The sequence below is a fragment of the Hibiscus syriacus genome, unplaced genomic scaffold (assembly GCF_006381635.1).
Source record: "Hibiscus syriacus cultivar Baekdansim isolate YM2019G1 unplaced genomic scaffold, ASM638163v2 tig00117022_pilon, whole genome shotgun sequence".
Taxonomy (NCBI): Eukaryota; Viridiplantae; Streptophyta; class Magnoliopsida; order Malvales; family Malvaceae; genus Hibiscus; species Hibiscus syriacus.
The window spans coordinates 445,841-453,070 of record NW_024063528.1 but is presented as its reverse complement, the minus strand read 5'-3'; the positions used below and the strand labels follow the sequence as shown (position 1 = coordinate 453,070).

Genomic DNA, 7,230 nt, shown 5'->3' with positions numbered 1-7,230 from the left:
AATCTATGATTTACACATGCTATGAACATTTCGTTCTCAGCGACGGGTGCGGAATGTTGTTCCACTCAACTTATTGATGGATGGCTCATTCAATGTTACTGGACTCGAACAGTTTATCAAGTAAGACTTTCCGAATGCGGCCTGTCATATGCAGTGGTTTCCATTATGGGACCACAGAGCAGCGGTATCTATATCTTCATGATTTCTGCTTTGTAATTATGCTTTTCGTTGTTCCTAAGGTGTCCATTCGCTCTAAGCTGCTTCATTTATCGGTTGTATTTTGAATTAGGATGTGGAATACAATTAGTTCATGATTAGTTGGAAGTTCAGTCACTTCATTGTTTATATCCTCTTTGTTGTATCAATATTTTGATTCTGTTGCACACAGCACACACCATGAGTGATTTTAACCTTTTGGTGTTTTTATCAAGTTTGGTAGACATGTAAGTTCTGCTTATGGCATTTAAAGTTCACTTTGTTTCCATGATATTACAGGTAAAAAGCACTCTGTTAAATAATTTGTTTTACACCAATTTCAGAGAAATGGATGCATTTAAAGGAAGGTAATTTACTTTTTTTTTTTTTTGTAATTACAACACATTGCATTTGTTTCAATTGGCTCAAACAATTAATGGGATGTGCTTGCTTTTAGGTCTCAAACCACGAAAGGTATTTGGATGGCAAAATGCTCTGGTATAGAGCCTTGCACTCTAGTAATGGATTTGGAGGGGACTGATGGAAGGGAACGCGGGGAGGTACTGTTGCTAACTTGCATCTATTATTAACTATAGGTCTAAAATTTGAAACTACACCGTTTATTAACTGATAAATATTTGTTCACTCTGTTGTTTGCCCTCCTTATTAGCTTAAATATCTTTTTCCCTTGCTTTGATGGAAATTTTATCAAAATGCGTCCTCCAAATAATTCTGAGGAATTTTCAATGGGCTGGTGATACTAATAATATGTCGGTCGTAGGAATAGTTATAATATTGAATGAATTTTTTTTCACTGCATAGTAAAATCAATTAAAGGTTGGTCAGTCATTATTTAATTTTTGTTAAGCTTTTAATTCTGAATGTTACATTCTTTTCTGTCATAAAAGTCAGACAAAAGGTGATATTTATTCAATAGCATATTTCAGGGGCATTGATTAGTAGATTGTATGTGAAATTGAAGAACTAATCACGATCACATAATTGCCCGGTTTTTTTAGTTAAAAGAACCCTAAACAATTTTTAATGTCTTAAAAGAGGTCTCACTGCTCTAATAACGCGAAATCATGAGTGATGGATCAAGCTGAGCCAAATCATTAGTTGGAATTCAGATTAAAAAAAGATGAAGTGTATTTTCTGTGTCTATTTTTGTTTGTTGAGTTATATTGATTTTCCTTTGTTTATGAAAAATGGGGAGGAAGACAGATATTTTTGAACATATTTTTTTGTTTGCCACTCCAGGATGACACAGCATTTGAGAAACAAAGTGCACTTTTTGCACTGGCGGTTTCTGATATAGTACTCATAAACATGTAAGGTTTGACACTACATGGTGCTCGATTCATTTAAGTCCATTGCCATCAGTAGTATGTGCAAGTGTTAAGTAATACTGAGCAACTTTCATTTAGGTGGTGTCATGATATTGGACGTGAGCAAGCTGCAACAAGCCTCTTCTTAAACTGTATTCCAGGTATTTGCGACCTTGTTGCCTTTCTAATCAGTGCCCTGAATTTCAAGAGGTTACTTTTTCTTTTAATTTGGTTGTAGGTCATGATGAGGTTGTTTAGTCCCCGCAAAACAACATTGATGTTTGTAATTCGTGATAAAACGAGGGTGGGTGCCTTTCTTCTATTGTGGACTATCTTGTGTTTGGAGAGCTATTTTATAATTTCAAGTTACTTTATTAGTTATTAAACATTCTATGTTTGCAGACACCACTAGAAAATTAGAACCTGTTCTGAGAGAAGATATTCAGAAGGTATGTATAAGGTGCCTATGCAGCTATGCTTCCTTGCTTTCCTCATTGTATTCAGTTATGCTTTCTGACCAGTGTTTCTTGAACTGCAGATATGGGACTCGGTTCCTAAGCCTGAAGCATAAGGAAACCCCATTAAAAGAATTTTTCAATGTATAATCATTGGGTCGTTATTTCATGCAGCGTACTTTAAATGTTTAACATCCCTTTATATCTTTCCGGCTGAGTATTGCTTCTGATGATTAATATTGTTTTCAATATTGGCCAGGTTGAGGTTGTGGCACTTAATAGTTATGAAGAAAAGGAAGAGCTATTAAGGAGCAGGTACATAGTCTGTGGCTAAATCAACCGTATGGACATTCAGCATAGCATGCAAATGAGACTTACACTATTGGCTGTGTAGAACTTTGTTTAAGTGGAAATAAAAAGGTTTAATATCTAGATTTGTGGGCGTCGCTCATTGAATGCTTGATAATCTCTTTTTTCCCCATTTATGTTTTTGCATTTCTTTTTTTCTCACTTGTCCTGGTTATCAGGTGCAGTTTACTTTTTCTCTGGAGATTTCTAAAATAAAAGATCTCTATTTACGGTTTATATTTTTTTTTCTGTATGTTGGATATCGTCCACCTTAAAATTTTATTTATATCCACCTCATTATAAAAAGTTTCAGTTGTATTTTTTGACAAATTAAATCTAATCCTATCTTATCTAGGGGAAAGGGGATTCTAGGGAAAGGAGTGCTCCTAGTGATTCTAGAACCCATGTCCTAAGGAAATATGGGAGAACAAAGATGAGCAGCTGGCCAACCAGCCAAATATGCTTGCTCATGTGTTGTTAAACTATATGTGTCTACCCTCAAAACTATTTCTAGATCCGCCACTGTTGGATGACAGTGCTGAAACTTTTGACTACTTGGCATGCAAACAGGCAGTTTACCTGATTCTATTATTACTATTGAAGGTTTCTAATTTGAGACAACGATTCTTCCACTCTATTGCACCGGGGGGGCTTGCTGGAGATAGGAGGGAGTGGTACCTGCTTCAGGGTTCTCTTTTAGTGCACAGCAGATCTGGCAAGTCATTAAGGAGAATAAGGACCTTGATCTTCCAGCCATAAGTAAGCTTTTGGATATTATTTGATTGTAACTTCATAATCTTGTCTGTTATCCATGTTTCATTTGCCTGAAGGTCATGGTCGCCACAGTACGTTGCGAAGAAATTGCTCATGAAAAGTACACTGCTTTCATTGAAAGTGAGGTACATGGACATTCAAATTTGTTTGTGAATCCTAAATGTTTGCATGTAGACACTCCCAGATCCATGTGTATGTGATGACTATTTTTCTAGAAACTGAAACCAACCTATTACTTCATATAACAGAGCTGGCGTAAGTTAGAAGAAGATGTAAAGACTGGTCCAGTTTCTGGCTTTGGGAAGAAGCTGAATTCACTCTCTACACTTCCCTATCAGAGTAAGATTAATGAGATCTCAAGAAATTTTCAGTGTCAAGTTACAAATAAGTTCGAATCTGTATAAGCAGTTTGAAGAACTGCGCTTACTTTTAAGGGATTTATCCTATCAAAGTGACTGTACAGAACTCTGTCACTAAGGATAAGTAGGAATGGCGTGATAGCTGATTGTCAATCTGTTGACTTGTAAGTCGTGATGGTGGTAATGGCATATTGCTTCAGTAAATTCGTGGATGAAAATTAAGGCATAACTTGGCCAAATAAGAGTTCCGATGATCAAATTTAAGATTCTTAACTTTTCTGTAGTTATTTTCTGTGGTTTTACAACCATATCAGGGACATTAATTTATTTGTTCATTTTGTTCTGAATTTAGATATGATACAGAAGCCACTTTTTTTGATGAAGGTGTCAGATCATCAAAGAGAAAACCCTTGAGAAAACTGTTCCAAGTAATGGCACTCAACTCTGGTATTGTCAATTTTTTGTTGTCATTTAAATTCTATCATCTCATTTTCTTTTCTTCTTCTGATTTAGCTTGCCCAACCAGCCCACCAGACCGTACTAGGACATTTAAGGTCTGGAACTCTTGAAAAATTTAAGGAAGCATTTGAGAAGGCTTTGAATGGAGGAGAGAAGTTTGCCGTGGCTGCTCGTAACTGCACTGATCTTACATGGCTCGGTTTGATGAAGGATATGAAGGTATGGCTGACTAAAAATGTTTCTCGTTTACCATAAGCTGACATTATAAAGAAAGTTATAGACCACTAGTTCATTATGGAGTTTGAAGTTGTTTTCAGATGCTGTTGTTGAACTAGCAAACTGGGATTCCTCTAAATTTAGGGATAAGTTACGTCGCGATATCGAGGCACATGTGGCTTCTGCCCAAGCGGCTAAACTTTCAGAGCTTACTTCAGCATATCAGGTACAGAAACTAGTCATGGGTGCTTTGAAGACCCAGAGTTTTCTTGTTTAATTCTTTTGAAGACCATGATTATTGCTCTTGGGTGCTTTTTTTTTTATTCTCATATACTATGAAAGATAAATAATAAATTACTTTGGATGATTTCTGTGGTTTATAGTTGTGAAATTCCATCACGTTTGAAGAATTAGACATGGTGACATTCAACCGCACATTTTATGAATGGTTAAATCATCACTTGGAATCATCGGGATAATATGGTTCTTTGCAGCAAAGCTGAATGATTCCTTGGCAGGACCCATTGAATCACTTTTTGATGGAGCTAATAACGAGACCTGGCTCTCAATAAGGAGCCTTCTTCAGTGTGAAACTGAATCCGCTGTCAGTGGAATGTCAAAGGCTCTCTCTGGTTTTGAATTGGATGAACATGCTAAAGGCAAGATGCTAACGAGTCTACAGACTTATGCCAGAGGAGTGGTTGAAACAAAATCTAAAGAAGAAGCTGGAAGGGTAGTGATCCGTATGAAGGATAGGTAATTAACATTTCAATGTTTGAGCCAAGGTAGTTGGTTTGCTAGACATTGTACATTACCAGAATTGACTGAAAAAAAAGAGTGCAGGTTTACAACATTGTTCAGTCATGATTCTGATTCAATGCCTCGGATTTGGACTGGGAACGAAGATATTCGGGCAATAACTATAACAGCTCGTACTGAAGTATGTTTATCTAGTATCAGTTATTGGATTTTCAGAATTATGCTACATTCTGCTCCATGCTAAACTTATTTGTTTTCTGTTACCAGTGCTTGAAACTGCTCGCTGTTATGGCTGCAATTCGTTTGGAAGATGGCATTGACAATATCGAGAAAATACTATTTTCTGCCTTGTTGGATACCAACAGTAGTGCTGCGACCATAATGGTTGATCCTCTGGCCACAAGCACTTGGGAGAAGGTGAAGTCTTGTTCTTGCCGAGGACCTTCATGAGATACAGTTTAACTGTACAAACTGTTCAATCATTGCATACCATTCATTGATACATATTTGCCTCACATTGGCTGAATATGAAAACCCACAATGGTACATATACCATAAATAACAAATTTGTAGCATTCACCTACTAAATGTATAATGCTAAAGCTACGGTAGGGCATTTACATTTTGTCTTTCTCTCTAATGTTTTATCGTCATTATTTAAACAATCTGTCTTTCTCTCAATGTGTTAATCGGAACTGGTACAGGTCCCTCCGTCAAGGACATTGATCACACCTGTCCAGTGCAAGGCTTTCTGGCGGCAATTCACAACTGAGACAGAGTACACTGTTACTCAGGCCATTTCTGCTCAGGCATGAATTTTAAAATTATAATTATGTTGAAGATTTTGTTCCCACCCTTCCCATTGCACCTGTTTCCTGTCACCCGAGTTTACTGATGCCTGGTTAGTTTTCTTATACTTTCAGGAAGCCAACAAACGTAGCAACAACTGGTTGCCACCTCCATGGGCAATTGTTGCCTTGCTGGTTTTGGGATTTAATGAATTTATGACTGTTCTGAGGTGTGTGTTGCACTCATAGCTTTGAACTAATTTTTTCTCTATCTGTTAATATCATTACCCTCGTCTGCTCACTTGTGCTTACTTGTCAATATCCTTCATTGCAGAAATCCTTTCTATCTGGCTGTTATCTTTGTGAGTTACTTGGTTGTGAAGGCTCTATGGGTGCAGCTCGACGTTTCGGGTCAATTCCGTTATGGAGTTGTGAGTTCTGAACTAATATCCATTTATCCCTTATTTATTTATGAGCATGCTAAAATCATTTGGTAGGCCAACGACTCCTATGGCATGATGCGCCGAAACAGTTTACTTCAAAAACACGTAAACTAGAATTATAAAAGCCTGTTGCTGAGAAGGATTTGCTTCAGTTAAAGCACAGTTGTCGGATTAAAGATTCCATTGGTCTCAATTTCACAGATCGTAAATGTTACAGTATAAGTGATGCATTGGAGTATTGGAATGGAAAAGTATTCGTCTGACTGCATTTACAGTTTCCATTGTGATTAAATGACTAATTGAGAACCTTTTCTCTCTGTGTTTGCAGCTCCCGGGTCTTATTTCATTATCCACCAGGTTGATTCCCACCGTGATGGACCTCATCGGAAAGTTATCTGAGCAAGGTCAGATGCCACCCACCCCAACTAACAACCCTCAAAGAATGCCGGCTGCAGCAGCATCCAAAAAGTATGAAAACAGAAGCGTCGTGTCATCGACTGCTTCATCCGACCCCAACAAAGAATGATTTGTTAGACTAGAATACATTGTCCGTCTACCAAAGATGCCAGCTTTTAGCTCGCTTTAACGTCGGGTTGTTGTTGGATACTACGATCTAATATATATATATATATATATATATGCACTAGTGTTTCATTCAAGGGGCCTTTCTTGCACCAGAGCCCCCATTAAATAGGTATTGTTTTGGTCCTCTTAAGTCTAAGGTTTTATTTCTTGTTGACCAAGTTAAAAGACTTTATATATTTTTACCTATGTTATTTAACCTAATTTTGTTCTTTATAATTCATTTTCAATTGTATGAATCTGCAACTAGATTTTGTATTATATTGTTCTACTAATATAAAAAATAGTATAAAAATCATAAAACAATGTAATAAATTGGCTAATTCTATTATAAGACATCAAAAGTCTTGAAGATATCAAAATGTGAGAAGAATTTTATGATAAATCAAAATGTTTAGTAAAAAAAATGAACCAGATTGCTCTTCGGTTTAATAAAAGCTACACAGTTGCCTCATTATTTGATTCTGAAATCATTTCTATATTATTATATTCAAATCTGAGCACCTCACCACTCACTTCTTTGT

The 7,230-nt window shown here is 36.7% G+C and overlaps 1 pseudogene; it reads left to right on the top strand.

Moving 5' to 3' along the window:
• Positions 1–21: 21 nt before the first annotated feature.
• On the top strand, positions 22–6,650 carry LOC120196005 (annotated as a pseudogene).
• The last annotated feature ends 580 nt before the right edge of the window (positions 6,651–7,230 follow it).